Genomic DNA, 15510 nt, shown 5'->3' on the forward strand with positions numbered 1-15510 from the left:
TCCCTGTTGAGGTCTGTAGTACTACACACACACCCTTTTTGTGGCCCCCCCACTTTCCTTTCTTTCCCAAAGGTTACCTTCCAGCAGCATTAGGGTATAAAGCCTTACCACCAGAAAGTCCACAATACAAAGATCTCTGAGAACTGTTGTTTAGCAAAGGCCCATGAAAAGTCACAGTAAACTAAAATCCCCATAGCACATTGAGTACTCTCAGTTGGTAACAATGAGTTCTCATCTGAACTATCATCAGCTGCTGAGTGGGAATTGCATCATGCTGCCTTGCTGGAAATGGGACATGCAGCCCATTAAAGGATGTCACATAGAGGAGGGAGAAAGGTTGTTTTCTGCTGCTCCAGAGAAGCGGACACGGAGCAATGGTTCCAAACTACAAGAAAAAAGATTCCACCTAAACATTAGGAAGAACTTCCTGACAGTAAGAGCTGTTCGACAGTGGAATTTGCTGCCAAGGTGTGTGGTGGAGTCTCCTTCTTTGGAGGTCTTTAAGCAGAGGCTTGACAACCATATGTCAGGAGTGCTCTGATGGTGTTTCCTGCTTGGCAGGGGGTTGGACTCGTTGGCCCTTGTGGTCTCTTCCAACTCTATGATTCTATGATTCTATGATTCTAGCTGAAGCATAATTAAATCCTGTCGTTCTGCTCATCTGCTAACATCACTGGTGATGTCAGATGATGGGCGGATGGATGTGATTTGGGGGGAATTGCCTTATGGGCTAAACTGGACCTCCTGGAGATTCCCCATCCTATTGTACAACTCTGAAAAGAAATCAGACTAGAAACTCAATGAGGACAAAACATAGGCTGGCCTCCATGTAAGCTTTGTGCAAGCAACATGTAATCAATTCTCAGTACACAGTTCATGTGGTGGATTCCTAGGTAATTCAGTTGAGCACTCCATGCTTAGCTTAGTCAGAAGCCAAAGAACTTGAGGATGAGATGTATTCTCACCTACAAAGGCCCCCACCCCCAAACTTTGGCTTTCAGAGGCATGAAGAGAAACTCTAGCCTAGACCAAAGACATCAAGGTGCTCAGCAGTGCAATTACTTCAGAGCAGTGTTCTCCCAGATAAAACTCACCTGTGCTTGGCATATTATATGCTATAAGCATCCGTCTGATAACCCAATTGGCGGCCTGATTGTCTGCTACTTCCATTACTCGAGGAGTGTGAGAAGCAAATGGGAAAGTTAAGAGGGTGATCTGCTAGGACCGGTTCACAATGCAGGAGGTTCTTCAAAGTATCTTGGTGAAATAAGGCAGTATTGATCCTCTGCTGTGAGAATGCTAAACTTCTGCTGAACACAAAATCTCATTGAAGCTTCACAAGTTGCCCTTTAGTGCTACAGTTATTTTTAAACATCTTTTGTGCAAGAGTTTTCTTTAGATTAAATAGCCTCGAGTGTGGAAGGATCAATGCAGCTTTTCTGGAGACTTACTTTTGATGAATAAAAATAATTGTATGAAAGCAAGCAAAACTTTCTTGCCTCCCCCTCCAGTGAAGAGCAGGGGAGTACTGTTAATTTGTACAGAAACACTGAAAATCCATAGGATGACAATCTGTTCTATGGGATAATTTTTCTTTTCCTCAATGCGTCGGGTCTGGCATTCTCATTAAGACAGCAAATCTTTCTGTCAATCATGGAGAGCCTAGTTCAAAAGCCAATGAAGAGTTAAAAGTAACGATCAAACACCAAATGCTGTTCCAGAGTTGCTTGCAGCTGCAAGTTTCTTGCCTTTTTTTTTTTTTTTTGAAGTTTTATTAGCTTACACCCAGTCTTGGGGTGGTTATTTTCTGTTCCTGTAAATGAGTATGGATATTGTCAAATATAGAGGGATTCAATCAAATAATTCTATGCGAAGCACACAATAAATAATTCCTTCAAGCATTCTTAAATAATTAACTTATGGGAGACTACAAAGAAGTAATGCATCAAATGATTCGCCCCTCTCCCCACCCAAGGCAGGGAAAATGCCAATTTGGAGGGAAAGTGAGTAAAGCTACAGGATTTGAGTCTGTATGAAAATGCCACAGCCTTTGTTCAATTGAGAAAGGAGTGTGTGTGTGTTGTTTGCACATGGGGTAGAAATGTACAAACCTGTCAGGTTTGGTTTTTCTCAGTTTCTCATTTTTCTAATTGAAATTCAAGTATCCCTGTTTCCACTACAATTTGTTTGTCTGTTTGCTTTTAACAAAATCCTTATGAAAATCCATCAGCATTTTAGTGCAAATTTCTCCTAATGCCGTTTTGACAATATACAAAATTTTGCAAGGATTTTTTCCCAATGCAATGCATTTTGTATGTTAATTTCACTAATGTATGCTTTTTAATGTATACGCTACCCTAAGATACCCAATAGTTTTGCACAATCGTTTGGTAAGAGAACTGCACCACAAAATGCAGACAACTGAAAATTCTGAAAGATAATTGTGTTAGGGTTTGCATGTTGGTTTCAGAAGTACAAATTAAGTAGATTTTCATCAATGTGCCAGCAAAAGCAATTTTCTCCTCATCCCTAGCATGGGAATGTAAGTATGTTTGGAGATTCTCCTACAGCTGGGCTATCACTCTGTGGCCACAATTAACTCAATGCAGGATGTCCCACAGAAGTATTGTTGCAGAATATTGCTAACATTGAAGAAGCCTGAGCCCTTTGGGTGAAAGCCTTTTCAAATTCAGGAGTATGATAAGCTTTTCCTGTAGGTGGGTACACAGAGCATCTTCAATTTCTTCGGCATCTTGGGGTGCTTTCACTCCACAAGACAAACCGCAGGAGCTGAATTTATTTCTTTTCTCCTCTTAAACTTTAGATAGATTCGTTTGTTTTTTTTTCACTTCTCCACCCCCACCTCTTCCCTTTGCTACCAAACGAACTTTTCGTTTTGATACTAGTTAGATTTCCACTGCAGGTAAGCAATACACACGATCTTTCGAGAATGGCTTTTTCTGTTTTAAACAGCTGTTGGAAGGGTTTTTGAAGAACCCAGATAGAATTGAACTTTGAGCTGCTTTGTTAGCTGCTTTGTTAGCTATCCCATCACTCCCCGAGTCATATCTGGGAGAGGGATCGTATATTCCCAAAAGTGTGCACAAAGGGATACTGATGGATGGTCGTGACCACACTCCAGTGAACTCCTTTTACCTTTGGTGACATTGTAGCAACAATTTACCGTAAGAAGTCTCACCTTTTGCTTCATCATTTCCCCTCTCAGTAATAATTGCCTCTCAGCCTTATCATTTCGTTCTGTCTCTGGTATTTTACCCAGTTCTGTTCATGTGCACACAATTGTGTAAGAGCTATTTCCCCCAAATTAGCTCTTCTCATGAGTATACACGTAAGATACATATTTTTGTGAATATGTGAGGAGTAAAACAGACTGCAGTTCTTATTCAGTAGGCATGGTCTCAAGCATAGGTGCTGGCTTCTAGGCGCTGAGGCAGTCCCAACTCTGATTTTTTGGAGGGGGCAAGGCCCCCTCAGTGTTCAGAGGGTATCTGCCTCCACCCTGTGGCTCCTTGCAACATCGTGTACATGACGTCAGGATTTTGTACTGGGCTCCCTCAATCAACATGAGAATATGGCGCCTCTGGTCTCCATACATCACCAGCAGGCAAGACTGTAATTGATTTCTTCACCTTTGATGGGCTTAAGATTCCTAATTATTGCATTAAGTGGTCATCAGCTTTTCCTTACTGTCAAATTTAGGATGCCCTAATGTAAAGCAACACACACTGGGATTTCCTTGAAATACCTTTGCCTGTTTATTTAAAATTCTAGCCTGAAATTCTAGCCTGAACCTATGCATACATATTTAAATAAGCACCAGAAAATGTGGTGGTCCTTACTCCCAGGAAAGTACATCACATTGCAGCATGGGATTTGTCACATCATTAACATCATTTTGACAGTTTGGTATCGTTAATGGTAAGATGTTGATCATGTTCAAAAATGGCAACTAACAGCACAATCTTACTCAATGTCTAATCTTAGAAGCAAGTCCTTCTGAATTCAGTTGATCTTACCTCCATAAATGAAGTCAGGATTGCAGCATAGTAGAACATTAAGAAAAGCAAATTCTTCCTAGTTTAGAGCTGAAAAACAACTGATAAAAATTATATCACAACGTGTTCTCTGTTTTATAGCTTTGATGTCCTTAAATAGTTTTTGCAGTTTCACCTGGCTTGGCTGAAGTTGCTGCATTGTTGCATCTTGTACACAACAGAACTCATTGTACATCCATTCTGGTTTGTCACAGCATGACTTACTGGGCTCGTGGTGCTCATTGCATCCACTGTGAAGCATCTGCCTAAGTATTTAAATACAGGTTGCCAGCAAGCCCGTGATGAATGGCATGTAAACGATGCTCGCTCAAACGTGGTTTTACCAGCAATCTGTGCTCATGGCAAAGCAAGAGGATGACACCTTCAGGATTATACCCTGAACTGTATGAGGACAATAATCCACACTGAGACGTTTGCCAGAATGGATATATGAATTGGCCCGTAGCAGAATGTGTTTTGTAAAGTAGCCAATCTACACAAAGCAAAGTAGGCATTGGCCCTTGAAGGAAAGTAAGAATGGACTGCTGTTATAATGAATGTTATAGGATGGATGGCTATTAGGGATGACTCATGTTGGGCAGACATGGTGATCAACTCTGTTCCTGCCTTAGCAGGGAAATCCAGCATCTCCTAGATAGAGACAAAGCTGTGCCACTTGCTCTGCTGCCCAGTTGCCTGTTCTTCCATTCTGGGTCAAGTCCAGAGAACATAGAAAGCTGCCCTGTACTGAGCCAGAACTTTGGTCCTCCTAGCTCAGTATTGTCTACACAATGGCAGCAACTCTTTGAGATGTAAACTAGTGACCTCCTGGATCTGCTGGGATTGATCATGGAGTCTCTTGCATTCAAAGCACATGCTTTACCGCTAAGCTATAGCCTTTACCCCTTGTTCATCATGGGCTGAAATATTAATCATGGCTACTATGGAAGAATTTTTGGATTAGTGGCTAATTAAACCATCTATGGCTTTTAAACTGTAGGGTGATGTTATTGCTTTGTTCCTTATTACGTTATGTGTTTTTGTGTATTTATATTGTAAACTGCCCTGTGATTCTCAGATGAAGGGTGGTCTATAAATTTAATAAATAAAATAAAAACAATAATCAAACATGGCTCTTCATGCATCCAGAAGTTTGTTGCATTGCAAGGACAGCTGATGCTAGACAATTCCATTTAGTGCAATAAAATTTTCTGAATCACATATAGCACTTCAGGCTTTAAATGGGAGGACTGTTTGAATGATTCATCAATCTTTTCAAAACCCCTGCACCTACTGTAGAAAACAAGCTTATCAATGAGAAGAACCTTTGAGAGGAATGTAGTACAGATTTTTCCTGCACATTTGGACTGGCTCCATATTGCTGGCAGCCTGTCACCTGACTGGCTTTGACTGATCCACCCCTACACAAAAATGGCTTGAAAACAAGTGAAGCATAAGCTAGGATAATGTCATCAATGCCCCTTGCTAAATTGTTTCAGAGCCTGGGTACATGTGTGCATTTTACTGAAAAGTTAAAAGGCTGGGGCTAATAATAACATTCCTTTTCACACGTACCCAATGGCATATTCACAATACTTCTTGACCTTGAGATTTGTTGCTTTGGATCAGCCTATAAATGTTTAATCCTATCATATATTTACTTCCTTTTTAATCTGATTGCTTTACTGAAAGACACTGATTCACAAACTAGTAAGAACCTCAGACAAATAATGTATGTGTGTTTTAAATAAATCTATGCATATACACACACAAAATCAGAACAAATATTATTTATCTTTCAACAAAGCTTTGATAACATATATATTTTTAAAAACTGCAGAGGATGTTTTATTTTTAGACCATTGTGTCACATTTTATAATAACCTTGCTGGTAAGAACACCAAGTGCAACTAGAGCATGAAATCTTCATGACTTTTCTTTACTTTTCCTACCTTGTCTTCCCATTTCCGATTAAATTTCCAGAGAAGTAGCACACTGCTGAGGAATAATAATAATAATAATAATAATAATAATAATAATAATAATAATAATAATTTATTATTTATAGCCCGCCCATCTGGCTGGGCTTCCCCAGCCACTCTGATGTTCTGATTTATTCTTTAACATAATTGTCCATGTTTTTAGGCACATATTTCATCACTGTAGATTCTAATCCACAGGTTTTTCTTAATTGTTTGCACACAGGACATTTTAAGGCTTAGAATTCTTCAGATTCTTCCAACAGTTCTCAGAAGAATGACATCAACTTTGACCAGTTTGCACCATTTTAAATTGCCCATGGAAATGAGTCCATCTAGGTCAATAATGTCCACACTGATTGGCAGGGGCTTTTCTCAGCCATGTCTGGAGATGCTAAGCCATGCAAAGCAGATCATCTATCCCTTAATCATAGAACTGTAGAGTTGGAAGGGACCATGAGGGTCTTCAACCCTCTGTAATCTTTTGCCCAGTGTGGGGCTCAAACCCACCACTCTGAGACTAAGATCTTCATGTTCTACCAACTGAGCTACCCCAGAAGCTGCAATCCTCTCTCAAACCTTTTGCTGCATCAAGAAGATAGAAAGGGGAAGAAGGGTGGTGGGGAGAATGAATTCACATTCCTCTCCATTTCACGCCAGGTACCACAGAGCCTAGGATTTGCCGATCAGAAGGTCTGCGGTTCGAAACCCCACAACGGGGTGAGCTCCCATTGCTTGGTCTGTGCTCCTGCCAACCTAGCAGTTCGAAAGCACGTCAAAGTGCAAGTAGATAAATAGGTACCGCTCCAGCGGGAAGGTAAACGGTGTTTCCGTGCGCTGCTCTGGTTCCCCAGAAGCGGCTTAGTCATGCTGGCCACATGACCTGGAAGCTGTACATCAGCTCCCTCGGCCAATAAAGCGAGATGAGTGCCGCAACCCCAGAGTCGTCTGTGACTGGACCTAATGGTCAGGGGTCCCTTTACTTTTACCTTTAAGCTTTAAATAAATACAACATCATTGTTCATAACAAGACAGGATTCTCCGGTGTTTTCTTTTTGTTTCCTTAGCAACAGACAATTGATTGTTCCCATCAACGGTGTGTAAGAGAACGTATCTTTTACACTTACATTTAATACTAGCATTAAGAGAATGACACACTACCTACTTTCAATGAGGATTTTCCAAATTCATGGTTGATAAACCTGGTGATGGCTGTTAACCATGATGGCTGTGTTCCCCCTCCACTGCTGGGGGTAGCATGACTCTGAATGCCAGTTGCCGGGGAATCAAAATGAGAAGAGAGTGCTGTTACTCTCAGGTCCGTTTGCTGGCTTGCCATAGGCATCTGCTTGGCCACTGGGGGACGAGGATGTTGGACTTAGATGGGCCTTTGACCTGATCTTGAAGGGTACTTCTCAGGTTAAATGCATATAAGAAACCAGCATGATTTTAAACATCCCTTAAATATCAGAAATGTGGAGTGGGCAGAAAGGATCAGGATCAGGATCAGGTGTGAAGGATATTTGGGGTTACCCAAATGAAAAACAAGGCAATGGAAAATTTGTTTTTAAGTAGCTGAATCTATTTAGAATTGGAACCATGAGCAGGAGGCGATTGCCTTTCAAATCACACTTCTTAGCCCTGGAGGTATTTTGCCCAGCAATGGATATTAAGCACGTATATTTGTAGTCAACAATGCTCTGCTGCTTTCTCCCTATTTGTGTAACTCCTATTAATGTCAGTGGGAACCATATATTTACAAGGAGTCTGGAATCCCGGAGGGTGTATTGTTTTGTAAGTCATTGTTCTTTTGATTCATTTTTAATGTGCCGCTTATTTCTGAAATGTTTTAATTGTGTTGTGCATATGACTGCTCCAGGGTGTTGTTGTTTTTTGAAGCGAGGTATAAAAACACTAATTGCTGGGTGGGTGAAGTAATACGAATTATTATTATTTCTTAATAACACTATTGATAGCAAAAAAAATCACCATGGATAGCAAGTGTGTGTGTGTATTATAAATGACCTTTTTGGTACAAAAGAGGGATATATATATATATTCAAAAAACAAAGTAATATCTATAGCTTTGCTTGAAAAAGATCTGTTTGAGACACGTGAAAAATAACAGGTTTCTTGCAGCCTTATTAAGCTGCGGGCAGCTATTGACGTATATTTCAGCCATTTATCAAGATACATATCAACTACAAAGCAACAGCCTGTTATAGCTGAAGAATTATAACAGCAGCTTGGTTTGCTCAGTGAACCCAAGAGACTAAGCTGATGATCACTGTTTTCATATGTAAAAAGAACAGATTCATCTTGGGGAAAATTATTACCATTTGTTTACTTTTGATTTGGGCCAATATAAAGAAGATTGCAGTCTTAGACCTCTTAGCTCTCTCTGATGCTTGCAGTGAACTGAATGGCTGCGTAGATGGAAGATCCCCTTTGCTCTTGTCTCCACAAAGGCTTAGTTGGGTAAGTATAAGAAGCATCTGGTTTTAGTAGTGTTGCAATGGATTAATCATTTCAGATTTGTGGTTTTTAAATTTTTCCACTTCTATGATTTAGAGATTCAAACTACAGTTGAAGTAGTGGCATGTCAAAACTGCTCACCAAACTGACATTTGACTTACCAAAATCAATGAAGATTGATTATGCATGCCACATGTCCAGGACGCCCTTTTGTCTGAATTCATAGCTCTAGATTTGTAACTCAGTGAGCATTTCCAGTCTATAACAGGTTTAGCTCACCCATCACCAGGGTTCTTTCCACACTTACCATTTATAGTAGTATAGCTGCTGTTTGAGGCAATGTTTTTCAGAGTGAATTGGGAGCTGATTGACTGCAATTTTAGCCACATGCCACTGTTATTGGAGAATGAATGCAGAGGTTTCCTCTCTACACTAATGGTGGGCTGTACCCAAACTGAGAAAACCTGCATGGCTGTAGTCATGCCCCTTATGGACCCTTCCAGTTAATACATGTAAGAATTATGAACATGTGCACGGGGATTTCCTTTTCATTTTGTGTGTGCATTTTTAAAATCTAGTATTTGAGAATGCTAACCTTATGGGAGTAGAAGAGATTAGAAGATGAATTACACGTCTGCTTCTATGGTAAACCTAGTGATGATGAGAAAATGTTGTGGGCAGCTACTGATGGCTGTCATGGGCAGCACTTGGATTTAGTACCATCAACTCCATCTGCTGTGTCTCTTCTCTGAACTAAGCTTGCAAATGGGTAGCTCACATGGGTCAGAGAGAAGCAGTGCAGAGCTGATTAAGAATAAGAATAATTTTATTAGTTATACCCCGCCCATCTGGCTGGGTTTCCCCAGCCACTCTCGGCGGCTCCCAACAGAATATTAAAAACATGACAAAACAGCAAACATTAAAAACTTCCCTAAACAGGGCTGCCTTCAGATGTCTTCCAAAATTCAAATAGTTGTTTATTTCCTTAACATCTGATGGAAGGGCATTCCACAGGGCAGGCACGACCATTGAGAAGGCCCTCTGCCTGGTTCCCTGTAGCCTCACTTCTCGCAGTGAGGGAACCACCAGAAGGCCCTTGGAGCTGGACCTCAGTGTCTGGGCTGAATGATGGGGTGGAGACGCTCCTTCAGGTAGAATCATAGAATCATAGAGTTGGAAGAGACCACAAGGGCCATCGAGTCCAACCCCCTGCCAAGCAGGAAACACCATCAGAGCACTCCTGACATATGGTTGTCAAGCCTCTGCTTAAAGACCTCCAAAGAAGGAGACTCCACCACACTCCTTGGCAGCAAATTCCACTGTCGAACAGCTCTTACTGTCAGGAAGTTCTTCCTAATGTTTAGGTGGAATCTTCTTTCTTGTAGTTTGGAGCCATTGCTCCGTGTCCGCTTCTCTGGAGCAGCAGAAAACAGCCTTTCTCCCTCCTCTATGTGACATCCTTTTATATATTTGAACATGGCTATCATATCATGGCTATCATATCAGGTATACTGGGCCGAGGCCATTTAGGGCTTTAAAGGTCAGCACCAACATTTTGAATTGTGCTCAGAAACATACCTGGAGCCAATGTAGGTATTTCAAGACCAGTGTTATGTGGTCTTGGCGGTCACTCCCAGTCACCAGTCTAGCTGCCGCATTCTGGATTAGTTGCAGTTTCCGGATCACCTTCAAAGGTAGCCCCATGTAGAGTGCATGTTACACTCACCAACACAAACCACACAGAAAGAGAGATAAAGCTTAAACAGACACCACAGAAATGCAAATATTGAGGATCCCTGGATCATTCCCAAAAGTTGGGTGTTTTTTTAAACAGTAAAGGGAAAAAAAACTTTCTTTTTCAAAATGCACATTATTTAAGAATGCTAGCTGAATAACAATGATATTGTATGGCAGAATGCAAAATAAAATAAAATAAAAACCCAGCAACTATGCCACTATGAACTGTAAGTGCAGAAAGGTCCTGAGAGACGATTACATGAGGAAAGGGGAACTTAATCCAAAGATAACTATTGTGCTTGTTAAATCACTTGTGGAAGTGGAACCATGAAACTGCCTCATTGCACAAGCATTTGCAGAACAGTAAAGGCATTCACACAAGCTATTTTGTATTTTTCTTCTGTTCACGGTTCTTTGGATCCAACCCAATATTGAAGCAAGGGATTATTAAATTTTCTGTCAAAATTGCGGTGTAGTAGCAAATATTTGCTTCTTCCTCGGTTAGTTTTTGCATCCTGTTTGATAACCTCATAGCTTACATAACTGACTTAGGTTAAACAGTGTTTTCAAAAGGCTTCCTGGGTAAAATACATTTGGTGCTTCTAAGTGGTGGAAAGTGGACTCTGCTTCACTGACTCTGCTCGCTCCTTCATTAACCAAGATTTTCTACAAAGAAAAGAGTACATTTTATGCAGCATATGGTGGGTGATAACATATTATCTAAATAAATGGAAGGTACTTTAGTAGGTAGTTTGTCATACTCTTAATGCAAGTATAAAATGTAACTGTAAAAGATGTTTTCTCTAATACATTGTTGATGGGAAAAGTCATTTCTCTGTTGCTAAGCAAACAAAAACACACACAGGAGAATCATCTCCTCTCTTCTGTTATGAACACTGAGGTTACATTTATTTAAACCAACCTAGTAGGAAATGAAGAGAGTTGTGAATTCATTCCCTCCCCACTCCTTTTCTCTTTCCATATTCTCGTTATGTCAAATGGTTGTTGCTGCAAAAAGTTTGGAGACGAGCCATAATTCAGTGGTAGAATATCTACAGAAAGTCTGAGGTTTAACCTCTGGCTTCTCTGAGTAGCCCTGGGGGTAGGGTTCCCACATTTGGTTGGGCAAAATAAAGGATAGGTTGGGCAAAATATGGGTCAGGTTGTTAGGAAGGAATTGGGGTGGGGAAGTAAAAAAAATACTTTATCTGGTACAGAAATTACTTCAAAGCTACCAATTACAATGGCACATGAGGTCTGACCCACCTGCCTCTGCCTGTGCAAAAATCCTATTTACCCCTGCTCTCCACCAGGGCTGTGCAAACACCCTCTCTCACTCTGTGACCCATCTACAGCCCCCCTGCATGTGCAAAACCCAAGACTCCACTGGAGCAGCCCCATGCATTGCGACTTCCGTCCACTCTCCGCGACCCACCCTCTGCCCATGCAAAAGTGCGCTCTCTCTCTCTCTCTCTCCTCCTCCCGGTCCCACCCCACCCTCTTGCTCCCAGCTCTCCTCCCCATGAACCCACCCTCTGACCACACAAACTCCTGCTCAGGCTCTCATTTTTCTGTTCCCACCAGAACCACCCTCTGGTCATGCTGGTTTGAAGAGGATGAGGCGGATAAGCTCAAATACATGAAAAAAGGCATCCCGTTTGAAGTCTAAAGAGGACACTTTTCTCCAAAACAAAAAAAGGACGACCACATTTTTCTAGGGGCAGGCAGCAGACCTGTGCCCGAAACCCTCTGGAGCAGACTTTGTGTGTTGTGGAGTTAGGGGCTATAGGGAGGGAAGGAAGGAGAAGTCCCTTTCATGCGAGCAGACAAGTGGGATGTCAAAATTGGATGTCGTCTTTTATGGCCCACCTGCACTGGCTGTCAGTTAGTTTCCAGTTTCCCAATTCAAAGCACTAGTTTTGACCTTTAAAGCCTTGAATGTCTCAGGACCATAATACCTCAAGGACAGCCTCTCCCCATATGACTTGTCCTTGTATGCCTCCTTCACGAGTGGTCTGGAGAGTGGCAAGACAAGAATGGGCTTTTCTGAGGTGGCTCCCTGCTTGTGGAATGGTCTTCCCAGGGACACCTGGTGTCTTCAGGCGCCTTGCAGAAACATTCCTCTTACCCAAGGCCTTTGGATATTTAAACAAACTATGGCCTTTAAAACTGTGTTTATGGGGGGTGTTATTATTTTTGTTTGTTATTATATGTATTTGTATGTTTTATGTTGTGAACCACACTATGATCTTCAGATGAAGGGTGTTATAGAAACTTAATTTTTAAAAAAGGAATTCCTAACTAATTTCTTCATTTTGCATGTGTCTCATTCATCACTTTTGCTCTCAGTTTACCAGTTATATGTAAGCTTAGTGTTTCTGATTTTACAACCTCTGCTCTCTGCAGATTTGCTGTGCAGCAGATTTTGGGGGTAGTGCAGGGAACAAACGGGGTGGAGGAGAAGGAGGGCAAGTTCCATTGCATGAGTAGAAATTGTTCAACTTCTGCAACAACTTAGCTGGATCCAATCCAGGATATATAATAAGAATGTTAGAAGAACCTGTTGGATCAGACAAATGGCCCATCTTGCCCACCATCTTGTTCTCCCAGGGGCCACATAATTTGTGACTAACCCATACAAATTATTTTATTTGGGGACTGCTGTTTCTAAAGAGATCACTCCATATAAAATGCAAACCATAATGCAGTTGCGGATCAGCTAGCTATGTACTTTATCATCCCCATCTCACTAAAAGCAAATTGCATAAACAGAAATATTGCACCAGGCGATTGTACTATTCATGCCAGCAAGCTGAGATTTCAGGTGAAACATCTGGTTGGTTTAGTATGTGTATCTGGAAAAATAATTTTACATCTGCAGGGATAAAGCTCTCATTATCAAGAATGATTGCCTCTAGGATACCATGCAGTCTTGGTAACCATGTAAACAATTTATACTTATGTAAATAAAAGCTGAAGGCTAGTCTGGGAGGTATTCACTAAGTCCATTTTTTTAATGTTACTACAGGGTTGGATCCAGACTTTGCTGTACTTAGAAGAGACTCATTGAATTCATATGGCTAGCTAAAGTTCCATTCATTTCTGTGGGTCTATTCTAAATAGAGGCAATCTGTAGCATCACTTCCTGGAAGTAAATCCATTGAACGCAGCGGAGGCTTGATTCTGAGTATGCATGTATGGCATTGCACTGTTAGTATGGATCAAGCCCATTTCTTAAAAAACACCACAACAACCTTCCTTTCTAAGATTTCTTTTGAGATCATTCCCTGCCCCCCCATTACCCCCAGTGAATGATTTAATAGCCAAGTTAATTTACAGTTCATTTTGAAACTTTTTTATTAGCTCGACAAATTTTATTCCGGTTACAAATGCAAGGCTGTTTTGAAACGAGCAGGGATATGCCAGATCTGCTTTGAAGTATGTACAACATGCTGCTTACATGTTCATTCTGAAATTACCACCCCACTCCCCTTCTCAGGGTAGAGTCTGAGCAGATGATTATTAAAATTGTATAAGAGAGCAATTTCCAATCAAGAGATTAGCTTTCATGAATACAATAGCATCCACATGCTGAATTGGACATGTAAATACGGTACATCTTAAAATGAAATAACATGTTCAGAATAGAGGCTTCCTTTGAGAATTTTGATTCTGCAGATATGTTCCTGGAAATGAAAATAATGCAATTATCAACTATTCATGATCTCAGATTAGTTGGTCTCTCTGTGCGTATGGATTACTCAATCCCCAATACACAATAGATTTGCACCATAAAATGCCTCTGGATGAAATCCTTCATAGCATTTTTTATGTTAGCTGGAGTGTGGGCAGAGGGAAGATAACACTGCCTTAGATTGCAGCTGCAATCTTTATAAAATGATGCCACAAGAGAGTGAAGTGCGAAACAAACAACTGTACTCATTGCAACTGATCTCAAAATAGATGCTACCTCTAGGTTTCAATTCTCCCTTGGTCATATTCCCTTGGACTGCTTCCTTCTATGCCCTGACTCACAGAACACAACTTAGTTCCTAACTAAGGTTCAGGCAAAGGCGACAGCATCCCATGAGTAAAATTGTTCTAAATGCATTTATTAATCTATTATGGAGGTATATACCCCACCACCTTTCAATCAAATGATTGCCAAGACACTTACTGTACAAGCACCAGGTTAAAACACACAGGAAAACAAACTCACACATACAATCCTTAGGCTCTGAAGTGGCTCACCAAATGGAACAGAACTGTTAAGCTAGCTTCTCCACAATGGAGAAGTTTGTTTTTAATTTCTTTTTAATTTGCTTTTAACTTTTTGGGGTAGGGAATAACTTACTATTGGCAACTGAATTTCTGGAAAATAACTAAAATATAATGAATTTTATTTCTTGTGCTCTTAATCCTATGCAAAAAAGATTCTGCGGCAAATGACGGGGGGCTGCAATAGAAAACCTGCATGATACATTCCATTTACTTGAAAATATCAGCTCCCATCTAACAATTGTCTCCTCACCCAAGTACAAGCTGGATGTGTGTGTGTGTGTGTGTATAACAAAACATCAACTAATCCATTCTTTTCCCCTTCATTAATCATCACCTTTCAAGTCAATTAATATTGGACAATGCATACTCCTGCCGCTCATGGTCTTTTTAAACAAAATTATTGACAAAATAGATTAATCCATTCTGCTCTCTCAACCAGGATTATAAACACAGTTTTAAAAAGAAGAATCATTCTGGCTGTGATGCTTAACCTGCTTGTCTTTCAGACTCTAAAATGAGAGTTTTCCATCTGCTGTCCTCTAATCTCAGAGTTCATCCAATGAAAGCTGAATGCTGGAAGATTCAAGGCAGACAAAAGAATGATAGAATCATAGAATCATTGGAAGGGAGTTGGAAGGGACTTTGAGGGTCATCTTGTCCAACCCCAATGCAGGAATCTCAACTAAAGCATGCATGACAGATGGCCATCCAACCTCTGCTTAAAATCCTTCCATGAATGAGAGTCCATCGCCTTCTGAGAGAGTCTGTTCCACTGTGAAACAGCTCTTACTGTCAGAAAGTTCTTCCCAATGTTTAGTCAGAATCTCTCTTCTCATAACTTGAAGTCATTGATTCAGGTCCTACTCTCCACAGCAGGAGAAAACAAGCTTGCTCCATCTTCCATGTGGAAACCCTTGAGATATTTGAAGGATGGCTCTCAGATCTTTTTTCCAGGCTAAACATAACCAACTCCCTCAACCACT

This window comes from Podarcis cretensis, assembly GCF_951804945.1.
Source record: "Podarcis cretensis genome assembly, chromosome: 5".
Taxonomy (NCBI): domain Eukaryota; kingdom Metazoa; phylum Chordata; class Lepidosauria; order Squamata; family Lacertidae; genus Podarcis; species Podarcis cretensis.